At 45.6% G+C, this 21,386-nt stretch overlaps 1 protein-coding gene across 8 annotated transcripts in view; it reads right to left on the reverse strand.

Annotated features, from left to right (window-relative positions):
• The window catches only part of ARB2A (ARB2 cotranscriptional regulator A), a 663,887-nt gene extending 648,466 nt beyond the window's left edge, over positions 1–15,421 (reverse strand). For 4 of the 8 annotated variants that reach the window (XM_073587648.1, XM_073587558.1, XM_073587597.1 and 1 more), the window contains exon 1: positions 15,060–15,420. The gene's annotated coding sequence lies outside the window, so the exon portion shown is untranslated. Of the gene's footprint in view, positions 1–15,059 lie in introns of all 8 variants that reach the window. The other 4 variants (XM_073587607.1, XM_073587617.1, XM_073587807.1 and 1 more) reach the window with 2 other exon arrangements.
• Positions 15,422–21,386: the final 5,965 nt, after the last annotated feature.

Below are 21,386 nucleotides of genomic sequence, written 5' to 3' on the forward strand. Positions count from 1 at the left end.
ACTGGGTCTGGTTCCCACCTTGGACGCTTGCGACTTGGCCCAGGGCTGGGGGACTGACGCCGGGCTGTAGAGGCCTGAATCTCTTCCCTTATCAGCGACCTCATTTCGGAAAGGAGAGATGGCTGTTCCTCGCCTATGACCCTGGAGGTACAGGGACCGCATAGGGTCTTGCTATAGGTGTCTGGCAGCTTTGCTCTGCACATCGGACATCTGACCGATTTGGAGGTGGCTTTTGCCGGGTCCTTCCCCGAGGGGGACTCTGCCGGGATTCCCTTTTCCTAATAACATAAGGGGCACCTATTCAGATCTGGGCTGTGGGGAGGGTGGTCTGCGCTATGCGCACTTACCCCTCCACCAGCTGCAGCGTTGCCTTCCATCCTGCTCCAGGTGACCAATGCAGACACACAGCCTAGAACGACCTGTGGCGACTCTGGAGAGCGCTGTGGTCCAGGAGCGTGCGCGCCCTGGATTTGAAACCGGCGTCTGACGTCACCGGATGTGACGCTGGTAAGCCGCGCCTCCATTTCCTGCCGGGCTTCTGCGCGCGACCGCGCTCGGTTCCCCGGTGCCGCCGCCTGCAGGGAGCCGCCTCCCCGCCTGCTATGGCGTTCCGCTGGAGGCCTCCCAGTGCGGACCTCGCCAGCCGTCAGCACCGTCCTGCGGGTACTCGGCCCGCCGCGGGGCCCGGCCTGGCAGCCCCAATTGCGCCCTCTTCTGTCAGCGCCCGCTCGGCCTTTGGAGCCGAGGGACTCCCCATCGGGGAGTTTTGGCCCCGGGACCTCTTGACAGGGGAAGGATTGGACTGGCCGCACGATCCCCTGAGCCCCTCCGGTAAGCTCTCATGTGTCCCTCCGTGCAGGGACAGGAAAAACACTGAGGGAAAGGGGGTGGGACATGGCCTTTTAACCTCTCGTGTGCTTTCCTGTCCCTGTAAGGAGGAGGAGGACGTCCTCCATGGTGCTGTCAGGTGGACGTCCTGGAAAAATATATTTATTTCCATATTCCCATTAGTGTTAGGGTTAGAGTTGGGGCTAAAGTTAGGGTTGGGACTAGGGTTAGGGGTGTGTTGGGTTGGAGTTAAAATTGGGGGGGGTTTCCACTGTTTAGGCACATCAGGGGCTCTCCAAACGCGACATGCGTCTGATCTCCATTCCAACCAATTCTGCGTTGAAAAAGTCAAATGGTGCTCCTTCCCTTCCAAGCTCTGCCATGCGCCCAAACAGTGGTTTACCTGCATATATGTGGTATCAGCGTACTCAGGACAAATAGGACAACTTTTGGGGTCCAATTTCTCCTGTTACCTTTGGTAAAATAAAATAAATTAGATCTGAAGTAAATGTTTTGTGAAAAAAAGTTAAATGTTCATTATTTTTTTTAATTTTTTTTAAACATTCCAAAAATTCTTGTGAAGCACCTCAAGGGTTAATACACTTCTTGAATGTGGTTTTGAGCACCTTGAGGGGTGCAGTTTTTAGAATGGTATCACTTTTTGGTATTTTCTATCATATAGAACCCTCAAAGTGACTTCAAATGTGATGTGGTCCCTAAAAAAAATGGTGTTGTAAAAATGAGAAATCGCTGGTCAACTTTTAACCCTTATAACTTCCTAACAAAAAACATTTTGGTTCCAAAATTGTGCTGATGTAAAGTAGACATGCGGGAAATGTTATTTATTAACTATCTTGTGTGACATATCGCTGTGATTTAAGGGCATGAAAATTCAAAGTTGGTAAATTGTGAAATTTTCAAAATTGTCACCAAATTTCAGTTTGTTTTCTTCACAAATAAATGCAAGTCATATCAAAGAAATTTTACTACTATCATGAAGTAAAATAAGTCACGATAAAACAATGTCAGAATCACCGGGATCCATGGAAGCGTTCCAGAGTTATTACCTCATAAAAGGGACAGTGGTCAGAATTTTAAAAATTGTCCCGGTCATAAACATGCAAACCACCCTTGGGAGTAAAGGGGTTAAAAAGAATAAAAACATACAAAAAAAAGTTCAAAAAAAGGGTTAAAAAGTCATAGTAAAATGTCATCACGTCCTGCAAAGAATATTAATAATTTTATTTCTATAGCGCCGACATATTCCGCAGCACTTTACATTTCAGAGGGGACCTGTACAGACAATAGACATTACAGCATACCAATAATCACATAGATCAATCATACGAAGAGGAGGTGGGCCCTGCTTGCAAGCTACAATCTATGAGAATGCAGCCACATTTAAAATATGTGTGTGTGTGGCGGATATACCCAGCTGGGCTGTATCATCACCGATTTATACACATAGAATGAAATCAGCCAACCACCTTCATATGTGATGGGGAGAGTAGGGAGCAGTCTATACTGGATTCCAAGCAAAGCCTGAAAGTGAACAGCCAGGATCACCAAGGGTATCCTAGAATTGTGGCAGTCTTCTTACTTTATGCACATTAGCTTCATGACTTTCCACTTTTAAACACATTGAAGCATCATCATTTTCTATGTTGCTACCCCATCTGAGAGCAGTATAATGTAGGGGCAGAGACCCTGATTCTAGTCATGTGTCACTTTTACTGGGCTGCTTGCTGAAGTTTTAATAAAACCAGTGTGACATCTGCTGCAGATCTAGCAGTTCTCTGGATGCCGAGTTCTGTATAACCCTGCCCACAGTGCTATTTGACAGCTTTCGGTCTACACTGTGCATAGGCAGTAAGCTGCAAGTGTCGAGGGCAGGTTTATACAGAGCTTACGAATATGGAGATCTACATGGAGGCACGTTTACTAGTACTCTAGTGATAAGATCAGATTTATCAGCAGGAGATTATCAAAACTACAGCAAGCAGCCCAGTATTTCATATGGAACCAGGGTCTCTGCCCCTACATTATGCTTCTCTTAGATTAGGCAAGAAAAAAAAAACCTGGTGAAAGAATACTTTAAACAGCTTCTTTTCTTAAAGAGACTTTCCCCGTAATATTTGCATATCTAAACTATTTGTACAATAGCAATCCAACACCACAACGAAAATTTCAATCGCCACACTTATTCACTCTTTAAAAATATTTCTTCTGTGCAAGCATGTGTTACGAACAAAACCTTATATTTAAGATGGTATCCCCTTTGGATGTGCTTTGTGCTAATTCAAAGCCTGTAAAATGATTAAAGAGGTTGTCCATTACTTTTACACTTATGGCTTATCCTTATGGATAGGTCCTCAATGTCTGATCGGTCGGGGTCAGACACTAAGCACCCCCGTGGATCAGCTGTTATGGGTGGCGGCAGCTGCCTGCCGGAAGTTCTTACTTGTGGAGCTGCTCTGACTACTTGTAGTGGCTGGGCTTGCTACTGCGTATCAGCCTCCTATTGATTTGCATAGGAGGTGGATGAGCAGTACCTTGCGGCAGCCACTACGAGTACAGTCATGGCCAAAAGTTTTGAGAATGACACAAATATTATATTTTCACATGATCTGCTGGCCTCTGGTTTTTATGTGTGTTTGTCAGATGTTTTTATCACATACAGAAATATAATTGCAATCATATTATGAGTAACAAAAGGTTATATTGACAGTTAGAATGAGTTAATGCAGCAAGTCAATATTTGCAGTGTTGACCCTTCTTCTTCAGGACCTCAGCAATTCTCCCTGGCATGCTCTCAATCAACTTCTGGATCAAATCCTGACTGATAGCAGTCCATTCTTGCAAATTCAATGCTTTTATTTTGTCTGAATTTGAAGGTTTTTGTTTGTCCACCCGTCTCTTGATGATTGACCACAAGTTCTCAATGGGATTAAGATCTGGGGAGTTTCCAGGCCATGGTCCCAAAATCTCTATGTTTTGTACCCTGAGCCATTTAGTTATCACCTTTGCTTTATGGCAAGGTGCTCCATCATGTTGAAAAAGGCATTGTTGATCGCCAAATTGCTCTTGGACGGTTGGGAGAAGTTGCTCTTGGAGGACATTCTGGTACCATTCTTTATTCATGGCTGTGTTTTTAGGCAAGACTGAGAGAGAGCCCATTCCCTTGGCTGAGAAGCAACCCCACACATGAATGGTTTCAGGATGCTTGACAGTTGGCATGAGACAAGACTGGTGGTAGCGTTCACCTGGTCTTCTCCGAATAAGCCGTTTTCCAGATGTCCCAAACAATCGAAAAGGGGATTAATCAGAGAAAATGACTTTACCCCAGTCCTCAGCAGTCCACTCCCTGTACCTCTTGCAGAATATCAGTCTGTCCATGATGTTTTTCCTGGAGATAAGTGGCTTCTTTGCTGCCCTCCTTGAGACCAGGCCTTGCTACAAGAGTCTCCGCCTCACAGTGCGTGCAGATGCACTCACACCTGCCTGCTGCCATTCCTGAGCAAGCTCTGCACTGCTGGTAGCCCGATCCCGCAGCTGAAACACTTTTAAGAGACGGTCCTGGTGCTTGCTGGTCTTTCTTGGGCGCCCTGGAGCCTTTTCGGCAACAAGGGAACCTCTCTCCTTGAAGTTCTTGATGATGCGATAGATTGTTAACTGAGGTGCAATCTTTCTAGCTGCGATACTCTTCCCTGTTAGGCCATTTTTGTGCAGTGCAATGATGACTGCACGTGTTTCTTTAGAGATAACCATGGTTAACAGAAGAGAAACAATGATGCCAAGCACCAGCCTCCTTTTAAAGTGTCCAGTGGTGTCATTCTTACTTAATCATGACAGATTGATCTCCAGCCCTGTCCTCATCAACACCCACACCTGTGTTAATGGAGCAATCACTGAAACGATGTTAGCTGGTCCTTTTAAGGCAGGGCTGCAATGACGTTGAAATGTGTTTTGGGGGATAAAGTTCATTTTCTAGGCAAATATTGACTTTGCAAGTAATTGCTGTTAAGCTGATCACTCTTTATAACATTCTGGAGTATATGCAAATTGCCATTAGAAAAAAATGAAGCAGTAGACTTTGTAAAAATTAATATTTGTGTCATTCTCAAAACTTTTGGCCATGACTGTAGATGGCCAGCTCACAAGTGAGTACTTCCGTCCGGCAGCAGTCACCTATAACATCTGATCAGCGGAGGTGCGGAGTGCCGATCAGACATTGATGACCTATCCTAAGGATAGGCCATCAATATAAAAGCAGAGGAAAACCTCTTTAAGCGCTTTAAATAGAAACCATACGTGTTAGAGAGGATGCGATAAATATATGCAATTTTGTTTTGTGTACAGCATGCCTCCAAATAATGGTTTTAAATGAGTGAATAAAAGTCAAATTTTAAGGCTGTGTGCACACGTGGGGATTATAAGCGTTTTTTTGCCGCAAAAACGCTTAGAATCCGCAACCCATTGAATTCAATGGCATTCCGCACATGCTGTGCTAATGCTGCGTATTCTTCTGCGGTGGAATCGCATTGCGAAAAAATATGCAGAATGCTCATTCTTTGTGCGGAATTGCAGAAATTCCACACACATAGGAATGCATTGATCCGCTTACTTTCCGCATGTGGCTATGCCACTATGTGCCAAGTAAGCAGATCATGTGCGGATGGTACCCAGGGTCTGGAGGAGAGGAGATTCTCCTCCAGGCCCTGGGTACCATATCCCTGTTAAAAAAAGAATTAAAATAAAAAAATTGTGATATTCTCACCTTCCGGCGTCCCCCGCAGCCTTCCCGATGCTCCCTGCAACTCCCGTTCCCAGTGATGCCTTGAGATGACCTGTGATGACGTAGTGGTCTCGCGTGATGCTACGTCATCTGGTGTCATTGTCGCAAGGCATCGCTGGGAACGGGACTTACCGGAAGCATCGCGTGGATCGGGAAGGCTGCGAGGGCCGTCAGAAGGTGAGAATATCACCATTTTTTTATTTTTTTTTATTTTATTATTTTTAACAGTCTATCTTTTACTATTGATGCCGCATAGGCAATCTCAATAGTAAAAAGTTGGTCACACTCGTCAAACACCATGTTTGACGAGTGTGACCAACCTGTCAATCAGTTTTCCAAGTGATGCTACAGATCACTTGGAAAACGCCAGCATTCTGCAAGCTAATTATGCTTGCAAAACGCTAGATTTTCAGGCAGGGAGTTGCGGAATTGCCGCAGAAATTTCTGCGGCAATTCCGCACGTGTGCACATAGCCTAAAAGTAAATTGTCAATATAATCAACTCCAAGACGTCACTATGGGCATGTAGGTCATACAAAGCTCAATAAAATGAACCTTGATATACAATGTCTTATTCCCAAGAAAACAAAATGTTTCTTATATTTAAATGAGCTGTTAAGGTCTCTGGGCCACACGCTCTGAGATATGAAGCGCCGCATGACCGCAGCAACCAAAAGACTACTGTGACAAAGAGCCAGGAAGGGTTGAATCGTCTTAAGTCTATGTCGCTCACCTCCCAGCACCGTTGACATATTTTGCATGTTTGCTTTGCACTAAATCAAATAATTTCCTACCTTCATATCCAAGAGTGTGCAGTGAATTATGCAGCTCATGCTTCTGTGGTGCATACCCTGTTCCAGCAGCACCTCTAAGCATTGATCGAGTGCATGCCTGTTGTCATTTTCCCCTTCACCGTCGATGTCTGATGAACTCCCTCTTCTGGTGAAGGAAGGTAGTGAGGCTGATTACCAAACACCTGATCTGGTAGATGATGACTGGGTAACAGGAACTGCTGACTGGATATAAGGCAGCCGACGCCCTTCTGAGTTGCTGGTGATTTCTCTGCTGGATTCTTGGAGACCAGTCTGATTCCTCCTTCCAAAGATGGCTTTTTGCTCTGCTATTGAACTTATTGGTTTTGTTTTGCTTGCCTTGTTTTTTGGTGTTCGGCCATCCCCGGTCGGGGGTGTGCGGAGTTCCATTTTTGTCTCTGATCAGTTTGTCTCTTTGCTCTGTCTTCAGAATTTACCTGAGTGCTGATATAGTCATTTTGAAGTCCTAGCGACTTCAGGGCCTGTTTTTCCTATCAGACGGTTGGGACATTTTTTGGTAGGGTTTTTTGCGGATTGCAGACAACAGCTTTTCTGTCCTGTCCTTTTTGGTTGGCTTGGGCCCCATCTTTGCTCGGCCTATCTTTCTGTGTTGGTGTTTTCGTCTTGCTTCGCCATCGTTGTATGTTGGGGGCTGCCTGTTGCTTTGGGGTCTGCTCTGGGGCAGTTTAGATTTCCCCTTTCTTTCTTTAGGCCTATTTAGTTCTCCGGCTGTGATCGAGGGGTCTAGGGCATCGTAGGAACCCCCCACGGCTACTGTTAGTTGTTGTGGATAGGATCAGGGGTCTGCAATCCGATAGCTACCAACCTCTCCGGTTTTCTGGACTTAGCTTGTATTTTTGTTTTTTCCTCCTTCGGTGACTCATTCATAACACATGCCAATCTTCTTTCCTTAAGACCTATGAGCCGGACGTGGATCTCCCTAAGAATCTGTCTCCAGAGCTTATTTTAAATGAAATGGAGCATTACCAGTGTGAGACATGTAGATCAGGAGAGAAGACTGTCAGTCATTACATGTCTCACACTGGTAACTCTCCCTTTCTCTAATACTGGAGATACCAGGAGTGCTGATGTAAGAAGAGGCTGCTCACACTGCTGTCTACCCTGTCTATCTGATCTAATACTGGAGATACCAAGGGTGCAGAGGAATGAAGAGACTGCTCTCCACCCTGTATTTGGATTTTTCAACCACTCCTGATTCTGGCTTACAAATACTGATGGAAAATACTGACCAAGTACTGAATGTGTCATCGTGGTCCTATATTGAGAATAGGTGATGGGATTACGATGGAGCGGCTACCAGGGAATTGTGGCACCCGGGCTAATATAACCCTAAGGACTCATTCACATGTCCATTGATAAGAACTGAATGAGTTAAATGAATTTATGCTGAACTTTATCTTTTCTCTTTCGGAGATGTCTCAGACATCTCCCTTGTTAACCAAGGTCGAATATTTCCTTCTTATGTGATTTGTGTGGTGGGAGGACAAGTTGTTTAACTATTTTTCTTTTCTTTATTGCGCATGTCTGTAGATATCTAAATTCTTTTACTATAAAAGAAGGGAAAAGCCTGGCTGGGGGGAGAGGCGCGCAGCAGGCATCCCGAGTTGTATCATACAGCTTGTGTCTGTGTTATTCTTCTCGACGGGGCAATTAGAGACATATGGTGCCTACACCCAAGGACATCGGTCCTTTGGATGAAAGAAGTATCTGAAGGATCCCGACAGTTTCCTGGCGCCTGAACAGGGACCTGAAATAGGCACCTCTCCAAGACTACCCGAACTACAGACCACTTCAGTTACTGATGAAATTGTGAACAGCAGACCTAAACACCTGGCCAGGTAAGAGATCATTCTTCTCTTCTCTGCTCTTCATAATATATCATTTTAACTAAGGTCCGTATCAAGGGGAATCTAGTAGAGGAGGGGGCCATAAAATCAGGTCCATATAAGAACTCTGAGGAAATCGGGTGTGACACGCATATGTAACTTCTGCTCGAATGAGAGGTTATTGTAGGTTCTGTCTATGTACAGCCATCTTTAGAAAAAGATCTGATATAAATCAGAATAGATATGGTGAATGGACGTTTGCGGGAACAGTCCCAGGTGTGAATATACACAGGTTTCATCACATACGTAAAGGAGATGATTGGTGGATGTTGCTAGCATTAAATACACATATCCCATTGAATAACACGTTGAGAGGTCAGACATTACGTAGGCTAATGTTTAATGATCAGTTCATATTACAAAGCCCCGACGGACAAGTTTTTCATAACAGACGATTCCGCGTTAGGAATCGAGGAGGCTGTTGAGTGGTTACTTTGATTTGAAAGGTTGTGGAAAGTAGAAAAATAAGCTGCACAGTAGGTATTCGTTCAAAGAGTGGTGATATTGCCTAACTGGGTTATGTGACAGCGTCCTTTCGGGGAGGTCAGCGCCTAAGCGTAAATCAACACCCTTTACGAATAAACCTTGTGACAGATAAGAGTGTGACTGAATGAGCACAGGACCGCGAAATGAGCCTGTGACAAGATATGACTGAAGAACCCCGATAGATGGATACTTTGTTTACAATCCTGTGTGTTGTGGGAGTGTTTCTGTTCGGATGTTATATGGCATATAAGTACACGAAATACGTAGTACAACGAGGAACAGACACCCCATTTAGCCTGTTAGCACCTTAGGAAGAAGGTAACGAGGTATAGTAGAACCTAGTCTTGAGCTTACCCAATACACCACCTAAGGAAGAGAGGATTAACAGGAAGAAACAAGAGAAACAGGATAGAAAAGATGGGGAACAGTCAGGGAAAGACACCCGAAGAAGGAGACCGGTTATGTGACATAATTGAGGATAGATATGGAAGTAGTGCAGCAAAGAACCTGGAAAAGGTATTGAAAAAATTCAAAATGGAAGGGAGAGAGGCTTTGAACGAAGACAAATGGAAAGAAATAAAAGACACAAAATCAGGAAAAATCACTATTGATGTTTCTATCAGATAACGGATGTAAGGTCAACAGAGAAAAATTACAGTTCTGTCAACCAAAAGTCATATTTTTAGGACATTGTCTATCTCATGGTACCCGACACCTAACTAGTAACAGAATCACAATTGTTCAACAGATGAAGGAACCGACAAGCCATAAGCAGTTGAGAGCATTTTTGGGCTTAGTTTCTTCCTGTCGCCAATGGGTCATACATGCTAGTGAACACATGCAGCCACTGTATGATTGCATCAACACAACACCTTTCCAATTGACTGATATCGCACGCACCTCATTTCAGTACCTAAAGAAGGCCATAGTATCAGCCCCAGCATTAGGTATACCCAACTATGATATACCTTTTCAACTAATGGCCGCTGAAATCAGAGGGCATGCTACTGGCATTTTGACACAGAAACATGACAAAAAGAATAGACCTCTTGCATACTATTCTGCCAAATTAGACTCTGTAGCACAAGGAACACCATCCTGTGTTAGAGCAGTCTCTGCAATCGCATTGCTACTTGATAAAGTTTCTGATATTGTACTGGATAACCCACTAACTGTCTGTACCACACATGATATATACGGTATCCTGAATCAGGTTTCTGCTAAACACATTTCTATGGCCAGACAACTTAGATTGCAATGTGCGTTGCTTATGCCTCCTAATGTTACGTTTACCAAAACTCAGAATCTGAATCTGGCTACATTGTTGCCAATTGCAGATTCTGAAGGGGGGGGGATATAGATGAGAACACATTATCACTTTCTTTTGAGCCTCCACACGAGGTTGAACATGATTGCATAGAACTGATGCAGCAAGAAGTTGTTGGCTTGCCCAATGTCACAGACACACCATTGTCAAATCCAGACTTTGTACTTTTTGTGGATGGCAGCAGATATGCCGATGAAAGTGGAAAATTCCACACAGGATATGCGGTAGTGTCACCACATGAGACTATTGTAGCAAAGGCACTTCCACCCCACATGTCCGCACAAGAGGCTGAGCTGACAGCTCTGAATGAGGCATTAAAACTTTCCAAAGGAAAAACAGCAAATATCTGCACTGACTCAAGATATGCCTTTGGGATAGTACATGATTTTGGGGTTTTGTAGCACACAAGGGGTTTCATGACAGCAGCAGGAACACCCATAAAACATGCCACACTGATCAGCGAAATCCTCGAGAATGTGGCCCAGACACAGGGGGTGGCCGTTATGAGGGTGCCAGCACACACCAGAAAGGACAACATGGAAGCAAAAGGCAATGAAAAAGCAGACCAGGTGGCGAAGCAAGCTGCCTTGGGGACTCCAGAAAAGGTAAACATAGTGCACCAAGATGCATCAGGATTGTTTACAGACTTACAAAAGTTCCAAGAAGATTCCGCCCAGACGGACAAGGAAACTTGGGAGAAGATGGGTGCCGAAAAAACGAACGGAATATGGAAGAAAGATCAGAAGTACTGCTTGCCAAGGGTTTTGTACCCAAGGATGGCAGAAGCAGTTCACCTTCCAACTCACATGTCCGCCAATGGAATGACACGCCTAGTCACGAAGGTTTGGATTGCTCCTGGGTTTGGGAAGGTGGCGCAGCTACACTGTACCACCTGTCCCATATGCCTAGCACACAATCCCGGACAGGTAGTGAAAACTCCACGGAAACACAGACCTAGGCCGTTATATCCCTTCCAGAGACTACAGATCGACTACATTCAACTCCCCAGAAGTGGACCATATGAGTATGTTCTGGTGTGTGTTGACATGTTCTCTGGATGGCCAGAGGCCTACCCGGTGAAAACGGCTACAGCTCGAACCACTGCAAAGAAACTAGTGATGGAACTAGTACCACGATTCGATGTACCTGAAACAATTGAATCAGACAGAGGCACACATTTTACTGCTGAGGTAATGCAAAATGTAATGCAAATGATAGGTGTGGAACAAGCATTTCATACACCCTACCACCCACAGAGTTCAGGGAAGGTAGAAAGAATGAACGGGACACTAAAATTAAAAATACACAAAACCATGGAGCAGACCCATAGACCATGGCCAGAGTGTCTTCCATTAGCATTATTCTCAGTAAGGTACACACCCACGGGGAAAACTAAACTATCACCCTTTGAGATATTGTTTGGAAGACCACCAAACACAGGGTTGTACTACCCACAGGTCTTAACACTTAATGTGGATAACTTGACGAATTATGTAATCCAGTTGCAAAAGCATTTAACTCGAATGCATTCTCTAGTTTTCTCTTCCATTCCAGATCCAGATAGTGTGGAAGGAACTCACTGTCTACAACCTGGTGATTACGTATATGTCAAGAAACACTCCAGAAAGACCCTTGAACCCCGATACCAAGGACCTTACCAAGTACTCCTAACGACGCCTACTTCTGTTAAGTTAGAAGGACGACCAACCTGGATCCACGCATCGCATTGCAAACTAGCCACAGGAATTAACAAAGCATAAGAGTGCATAATGTTTTGGTTTGGTTTTGTTGCATTATCTGTAATAATGGTAGCTGCGTGGGACAGTTTAAATGCTCCAATGTCCTTGAATAATAAGTTTATACAACATCATGAAAAATTACTGAATGATTGCTCAAATGATACCCAGTCTCCAGCAGATTGCTGGATCTGCACACATTCACCAGTATCAGCCACTAGTATTCCGTTCCTTGTTATTCCTGTGCCACCCGAGGAATTATTTGCCTGGACCAATTGTTCTGATACACTTGCTAATAATGCCACAAAAAATGTGAAGTTATGGAACACAACTGTCGGTATACCTATTGTGGGATGGGTAGGATACCCTTGGTGGCAGGGTAACCTTTCAGGAAGTAGTACACACCTTCAATATTTGGCATATAAAGGGGGGGCTTGGGTACCCAGGAAAAGGACTCGGTTAACCTACTTGGGGCAAGTTCCAACGTATGGTTTACAAATTAGCTTTGATGTAACTTCTCATTCTACTGATGCCTTCAAACCAATGTTGCTAGAAAGAAAGTTACATAATATGTCATGGGAGTACTCCAATTTATTTCCCCAGGGCACTAACGAAACTTGTATTAATATTCCTGGTAATATGCCTTGTAACGAGTCCTCGGAATATAAGAAGGGAACCTCCCCTTGTGGAAACCCTGATGCAGGTTATTGTAGTCCTCTAGGACAATCTCCACCTTGGTGCATGCTCCAGAATGCATCTGCGTTCATAGATTTAGTGCATAGACTGGTACTCCAACATTCAGCCCTATGGGACTTACCTAGTGACATGTTCTGGGTATATGGAGACAATGCATATAAGTGGTTGCCAGTAGGGGTAAAAGGTGCTTGTACTCTGGGTCGTTTGACTCCAGCTACCTTTGTTATTCCGAATGACCAGTTGAATACTCAGAGCATACCTAAACACACGTTGTACAAAAGAGCTGCTGACAATACACCTCGCCTCTCTGGGAGACCACATATAGTGCAGATGAGTGTGGCCAATAAAATTGTCAACTCTATTTTTTATTTATCCTATGATTACTCAATTGTGGGATAAATTGGTCAGGGCTACAGATTACTTAGATGACCAAATGTGGGATAAATTGGTTAGGGCTACAGATTATTTGGATGATCAAATCTGGGATTATACTAAGTTTATTACGTATTGCCGTTTGTCTCCTTGTAATATATGTGCTACTGAAACTTGTTTTTTGGTGTATCTCTATATGCAAGAAAAGATGCAGAAATAGATAAGGAAGTTTGACTGTAAACAACAAGAATTGAACTATTATTCCTTTAAATCCTAGGTTGACATCTCATTTCTGGCATGAAGGAGCGTACTCTTGCAATGATGGACGTGGCTTCAGTATCTGGGGGATGGAGTAGGTAGAAGGTAGAAGACCTGTCTCCCTCAGGCAACCCGTCGGCCTGGGATAGTACCTGGTGAACGAGCCACTATCCGCTGTTGTTGCAGGATCCAGTGTTCCAGATTGTGGAAAATGAAGATGTCAAAGGGGGAATGATAAGAACTGAATGAGTTAAATGAATTTATGCTGAACTTTATCTTTTCTCTTTCGGAGATGTCTCAGACATCTCCCTTGTTAACCAAGGTCGAATATTTCCTTCTTATGTGATTTGTGTGGTGGGAGGACAAGTTGTTTAACTATTTTTCTTTTCTTTATTGCGCATGTCTGTAGATATCTAAATTCTTTTACTATAAAAGAAGGGAAAAGCCTGGCTGGGGGGAGAGGCGCGCAGCAGGCATCCCGAGTTGTATCATACAGCTTGTGTCTGTGTTATTCTTCTCGAAGGGGCAATTAATTAGAGACATATGGTGCCTACACCCAAGGACATCGGTCCTTTGGATGAAAGAAGTATCTGAAGGATCCCGACACCATGTTTAAACATGTACATGAAAAAAATGGTACCGGCGTTATCAGTGTACGGCCCATGCTTATGTTTTCACAGATAGATAAAGAAATACATGACAAGTAGTGATGAGCGAGTATAAAGAAATACATGACAAGTAGTGATGAGCGAGTATACTCGTTACTCGAGTTTTCCGAGCATGCTCGGGTGTCCTCCGAGTATTTTGGCGTGCTCGGAGATTTAGTTTTCGTCGTCTGAGCTGCATGATTTGCGGCTGCTAGACAGGCTGAATACATGTGTGGAATGCCTGTTTGTTAGGGAATTCCAACATGTATTCAGCCGGTCTACAAGTCGTAAATCATCCAGCTGAGATGAGGAAAACTAAATCTCCGAGATCACCTGAGCAACGATGCTACTTGTCCATCACTAATGACAAGTCTTCTCCTGAACTTTGCAATGTTAAATACGGACTGTACACTGACGACATTCGTGTGCTGTACAGGTCTTTCACAAACCCATAGACTTGTATTATCACTTTTCTTTCATGCTGCTGGAAAAAACTGACACGTCTTCGTGTGTTTTGCACAGACACATACAGTCCGTGAAGAAACACAGACGTGTAATCAGCACAATAGATTATAGTGGGTATATGCTGCATCCGTGAAAACACTGGATACAACAAGCACGTGGATGTGTGAAGGAGGCCTAACAGGAAGTTATACAGCCAATTTAGTGAAATGTTTCACTAAAACACCTTGATAGCCAAGTTCCCATTTGCATCGAAGGCTTTATCATCAGTTTAATGTCATTTACGTAGGAAGAAAAAGCGCCGCCTTCTTCCCAATAAATGACGGCTACATGAGCAAAAATGGAATAGACGCCATTTCTTCCCAGGTGTATGTGTCACTGCATGTGTCCGTCACACAACTTATTGCCGGAGTTCCTGTAGCAGAATAAAAAAACATTACTCCAAATGCTGCAAGAGGGAACCTCGCCCCATCAGCTCGCTGCTCATTCCTCTGGATGGAACTGTGAAATTCTGAATCATAACACTGGAAAGCAGCGGATTATCGGAATTTCTGGATTACAGGATTAGGGCGGCACACGTCAGTCCTCTAACCACGGCGCACATAAATGACATTTACAAGCACGGACCTAATGGTAATAATGGGATATGAAATAGTACGGGCGTGCGACAACAGATAGACATGCAGCAAGTCAAGCCCCCCACGCGAAGCCCCATGCTGGCGCTGCACACTCACTTGGCCTCCCCTTTTTACAGGGCGCTGCACCACTTCCACGAGTGTTCACCTCCACAAAGACACAAGGCCACAAGTCTCCAGTAAAATAATAAAATGACTAAAAACACTGGGCTGTCACCACACACACGACAGGGGCACTGCTGAGCCTCCAGCCAGAGGGGCACGGGACAGCACTTCCTCCTCACAGCTCTCAGTTATTAAAAAAAATATATATATATAAAAAAATCCACTGAAATCCCAGTAAGCCACTGACACGCACAGCCTGCATAGAAAGCTAATTTGAGAGGACCCGGCCGGAAGGAAGAGAAACTGGATGTGTGTGTGCCAAGCCTCGGTCTGACAGGGCTCCGCCTTTTTTGTCATGTGATCAATTTTTCTCCAATGCGCAAGTCAGTTACTAAATCTTAGCCTGTCAGAGGACCTGTGATGACGTCATGATCATGTGGTCAGTCACGTGTCGGGGAGGAGTTATCCCTGCTGGCTGCTGTTGTTGTGTACAGCGTAAACCACGTGAGCTGCTGACGTCTGCGGGGCACTGGGGGACTGTCCACGGGCGAGAGTTGTGTGTTTGGTCTAGTAGCCTGTGCATAGTGTAGGCTGTGTCTGTAACATGCGTGTAGCAGATCTCCGTGTGTAATCTGTAGCTAACAAGATACAAGTCTGGGTTCTTGGGCACACGTTAATTGGCCAATTTATGAGCCGATTTCCTTCAGCAGAAGTTCAACTAGACAAAATCTATATACATTTTAGTACTTACATAAATCAATGCAGGAACTCTGTAACAGGTATATAGTAGAGCTCTGTGTGGAATGTGTAGTAGGTGGCAGAGCTCTGCGTATACTCTGTATGTGGCAGAGCTCTGCGTGGAATCTGTAGGTGACAGCTCTGCGTATAATCTATAGGTGGCAGAGCTCTGCGTACAATCTATAGGTGACAGAGCTCTGCGTATAATCTATAGGTGGCAGAGCTCTGCGTACAATCTGCAGGTGACAGAGCTCTGCGTACAATCTATAGGTGGCAGAGCTCTGCGTACAATGCAGGTGACAGAGCTCTGCGTACAATCTGTAGGTGGCAGAGCTCTGCGTATATTCTGTAGGTGGCAGAGCTCTGCGTATACTCTGTAGGTGGCAGAGCTCTGCGTATACTCTGTAGGTGGCAGAGCTCTGCGTATAATCTGTAGGTAGCACAGCTCTGCGTATGCTCTTTAGGTGGTAGAGCTCTGCGTATAAACTGTAGCTGGCAGAGCTCTGCGTTTGATCTGTAGGTGGCAGAACTCTGCTTATAGTCTATAGGTGACAGAGCTCTGCATATAATCTGTAGGTGGCAGAGCTCTGCGTATAATCTGTAGGTGGCAGAGCTCTGCGTGTAATCTGTAGGTGGCAGTGCTCTGCGTATAATCTGTATGTGGCAGAGCTCTGCTTATACTCTGTAGGTGGCAAAGCTCTGCGTATAATCTGTATGTGGCAGAGCTCCGCGTATAATCTGTATGTGGCAAAGCTCTACATGTAATCTGCAGGAGGCAGAGCTCTGCGTATAATCTGTAGGTGGCAGAGTTCTGCGTGTAATCTGCAAAAGGCAGAGCTCTGCGTATAATCTGTTGGTGGCAGAGCTCTGCGTATAATCTGTAGATGTCACAGCTCTGCGTATGCTCTGTAGGTGGTAGAGCTCTGCATATAATCTTTAGCTGGCAGAGCTCTGCGTTTGATCTGTAGGTGGCAGAACTCTGCTTATAATCTATAGGTTACAGAGCTCTGCGTATAATCTAGGTGGCACAGCTCTGTGTATACTCTGTAGGTTGCAGAGCTCTGTAGATGGCAGAGCTCTGCGTATACTCTGTAGGTGGCAGAGTTCGGCATATAATCTGTAGGTGGTAGAGCTATGCGTATATTCTGTAGGTGGCAGAGCTCTGCGTATACTCTGTAAGTACCAGCTCTGTGTTTGATCTGTAGGTGATAGAGCTCTGCGTATAATCTTTACGTGGCACAGCTCTGCGTATAGTCTGTAGGTGGCAGAGCTCTGCGTATACTCTGTAGATGGCAGAGCTCTGCGTATACTCTGTAGGTGGCAGAGCTCTGCGTTTAATCTGTAGCTGGCAAAGCTCTGCGTATACTCTGTAGGTGGCAGAACTCTGCATGTAATCTGTAGCTGGCAGAGCTCTGCGTTTGATCTGTAGGTGGCAGAGCTCTGCGTTTGATCTGTAGGTGGCAGAGCTCTGCGTTTGATCTGTTGGTGGCAGAGCTCTGCATGTAATCTGTAGGTGGCAGAGCTCTGCATGTAATCTGTATGTGGCAGAGCTCTGCATGTAATCTGTATGTGGCAGAGCTCTGCGCATAATCTGTATGTGGCAGAGCTCTGCGTATAATCTGTATGTGGCAGAGCTCTGCGTATAATCTGTAGGTGGCAGAGCTCTGCGAATACTCTGCAGGTGTCAGAGCTCTGTGTATACTCTGTAGGTGGCAGAGCTCTGCGTATAATCTGTATGTGGCAAAGCTCTTCTTATACTCTGTAGGTGGCAAAGCTTTGTGTGTAATCTGTAGGTGGCGGAGCTCTGCATATAATATGCAGCTGGCAATGTTCTGCGTGTAATCTGTAGGTGGCAGAGTTCTGCTTATAATCTGTAGGTGGCAGAGTTCTGCTTATAATCTGTAGGTGGCATAGCTCTGCGTATACTCTGTAGGTGGCATAGCTCTGCGTATACTCTGTAGGTGGCAGAGCTCTGCGTATAATCTGTAGGTGGCAGAGCTCTGCGTGTAATCTGTAGCTGACAAAGCTTTGTGTGTAATCTGTAGGAGGCAAAGCTCTGCGTGTAATCTGTAGGCGGCAGAGGTCTGCGTATAATGTGCAGCTGGCAAAGCTCTGCGTGTAATCTGTAGGTGGCGTAGCTCTGCATATAATCTGTAGCTGAAAACTGACGGCACATCAAGAACTAGTCTGAACAAGTCCATACCAAAAAACAGATTACATATCAAAATGAGGAAATGGTTGTACTCAGTTGCATTAAGGCATATCAATGTGAAATACATGAAGTGTGAATAGCTTAATGGCTTTTGAAATTTAGGAAAAACACATGAGATACTTAGCACAAAATTTGGCCAAAAAATGTGAGCCCATTCAGCAACGTCAAGGTAATCTCATCGAATCGGTCCCTGACCTAACTGCCTAGTGTGAACACTTACCTCTGGCTAATAACTTGGTAAAGTCTATATTTATAGGAAGGTCGGACCCAAATGTGACTGGATGTAATTAAAACCACAGCATGGTGAAGGGCGGAGTGCTCAGTCAGTTCTTGATGTGCCGTCAGTTTTCTGTTATTTGTATGCTAGCTTTCTGTTATCCATGGTATTCGGCCCCTTTACTTTCAGTGCAGCAAACTCACTCCAGAAGTTCATTGTGGATCTCTGAATGATCCAATGTTGTCCTAAATGACTAATGATGATAAACGTAATCCACCTGTGTGTAATCAAGTCTTCGTATAAAAGCACCTGCTCTGTGATAGTCTCAGGGTTCTGTTTGAAGCACAGAGAGCATCATGAACACCAAGGAACACAACAGGCAGGTCTGTGATACTGTTGTGGAGAAGTTTAAAGCTGGATTTGGATACAAAATGATTTCCAAAACTTTAAACATCCCAAGGAGCACTGTGCAAGCGATCATATTGAAATGGAAGGAGTATCCTACCACTGCAAATCTACCAAGACCCGGCCGTCCCTCTTAACTTTCATCTCAAACAAGGAGAAGACTGATCAGAGATGCAGCCAAGAGGCCCATGTTCACTCTTGATGAATTGCAGAGATCTACAGCTGAGGTGGGACAGTCTGTCCATAGGACAACAATCAGTCGTACACTGCACAAATCTGGCCTTTATGGAAGCATGGTGTGAGAACCATGGGGGAATCATGGATGAGGGCAGGTATATCTCACCCAGATACCTTTCCTATGTGGCCTAGTCTGGTCAGTATCTCACCTGATGACTAATGAGCAGAGGGAGGCGGGTATAAAAGGATGCCAGGTGGTGTGTTAGTTGCTCAGGGCTGGGGAACACAGAGAGCATATCTGTCTGAGCGATACTTGTGAGTGAAAGCAGTGCTCATGGTAACCGTGGTTTGGCTGGACAGGAGAAGCCCTCCAGTTGGTAGTTAGATCAGACCGTGTTTAGTTAGTGCCGGACAGGCAAGGTTTTATGCTTTATTTTTCTGTATGTTTTGCTTTCACCTGAAATAAACCTCACCCACTGTCAGTTATGTCTGGATCCCGGCTGTGCATCTGAGTTTCATGCTAAACTCACGTGGCCTTTGACCCCATCAAAGGCGATCCCGGAGCGTTTTATCACAAATTGGTGGAGAACGCGGGCACCACATTGAAAGCATGAACATGGAGGACGTGGTGAAAGCGCTGGTACAGTCCACCGCCGTGCAGCAAGAAGCTAATCGGGTGATGATGGCCCAGCTGAAGGAGTTGGTGGACATGACAGCTACAGATCGTTCGCTTCTCCAGCAGGTGGCGCAGTGCCTGGTGGCCTTGCCTGAGGTTAACCCGGAAGCCGAGTCGAGCGTGGTTCACCTGAGTCGGTACTGGCAGAAGATGACTGAAGATGACGTCGAGGCATACCTGACCACGTTTGAACGAACGGCGGTGCGAGAAAAATGGCCGAAGGCCCGCTGGGCCAGCCTGATTGCCCCGTTTCTTTCCAGTGAGGCCCAAAAGGCTTATTATGACTTAGAACCTGAAGCCGCTCGGGACTTTGACAAACTGAAAGCCGAGGTCTTGGCCCGGCTGGGAGTGACGACCGCTGTCCGTGCACAAAGAGTGCATCAATGGACTTATCAGCCGGATAAACCACCGCGGTCACAGATGTTCGACCTGGTCCACCTGACGAAGAAGTGGCTACAACCCGAGGTGCTGATGGCGCCAGAGATGATCCAGAGAGTCGTCCTGGACAAGTACCTGAGAGCTCTACCGCCAGCCCTGAGGAAGTGGGTAAGCCATGGAAATTCTACGACGGCAGATCAATTGGTGGATATGGTTGAGCGTTACTCCGTGGCGGAAGGACTCCGAGACGACGCTACCCCACCTCAGTCTTCATTATCTCCATGTGGAACCGGTAAGACTGTTCCCCGGCGTAGGGGAGAAGGAAAAATCCCTAAGACAGTGGGGGAGGAAAACGGGCCTGCCCGCACGGTGAGGCCAAGAGTAACGAACGTTGGTCTAGGCAAGGGGCCCGTTAGGTGTTTTCGCTGCCAAGAGATGGGCCACATCGCTGCGAACTGTCCGGTCACTACTGAACCCATGCAGTGCGACGCCACAGACTCAAAAACGCATGTCTATGGTTGCCCGGGTAGTGCGTGTGAATGCCGGTCAAAGTAAGGTGGAAAAACAACTGTGTGATGTAAAGGTGGATGGAAAAAGGGTGGTGGCATTGGTAGACTCGGAAAGTGTGGTGACTCTGGTGAAGGCCAGTCTGGTGTCAGCCCCAACTGAACCATCAGACAAATTTTCTGTAACGTGTGTGCATGGAGACACCCGTTCGTACCTTACTGCGGTCATATGCATTTCTACTTCCTATGGGTCTGTGCAACATAAAGTGGGACTTGTCCCCGCGTTGTTACATGATGTTATCTTGGGCCGGGATTTCCCCCACTTCTGGCAATTGTGGGAGAATCAGTTGATGCCCCAGGGTAACAATGTATGGGATTCCTCTCCCAGGGCGCGTGTGGGTCCCGAACCCCTGGAGGAGGTTCCCCAGGGAGACTGTAGTGACAAGTCTACTGGAAATGAACTTAAGTTCCCGTTTTCAGTCATGGCGGGGGATACGGAGGAGACCAGGGAAGAGGAGGGGCAGGCAGCCGACCACCTCCCCGTTTGCCGGATGTGGAAGTCCAGAAAGATGACTTCCAAAGCGAGCAAATAAAGGATCCTACCCTTTCTCAGGCTAGGACAAATGTAAAAATGATAAATGGGGTACCCGTAGAACCTGGCACTAGGCTGGCATATCCGTACATGGTCCTGGAGAATGATTTATTATATCAGCTAGAGAAAAAAGGGGAAGACACGGTGCAAAGATTAGTTGTGCCAACACCCTACCGGCGGAAAGTGCTGGACCTGGCCCACGGACATGTGATGGGAGGGCACCTGGGAGTCCAGAAAACCACCGAAAGGATATTACACTGTTTTGTTTAGCCAGGCATGCATCATAATGATCGTGTATATTGTGAGTCTTGTCCTGACTGCCAAGCCTCTGCGCCTAAACCCCGGTTCCGTAGCCCTTTGGTGCCCCTACCTATTATTGAAGTCCCGTTTGAGAGGATTGGGATGGATTTAGTTTGGCCC

The sequence above is a fragment of the Dendrobates tinctorius genome, unplaced genomic scaffold (genome assembly GCF_039654945.1).
Source record: "Dendrobates tinctorius isolate UK_male_01 unplaced genomic scaffold, ASM3965494v1 ptg000003l, whole genome shotgun sequence".
Taxonomy (NCBI): domain Eukaryota; kingdom Metazoa; phylum Chordata; class Amphibia; order Anura; family Dendrobatidae; genus Dendrobates; species Dendrobates tinctorius.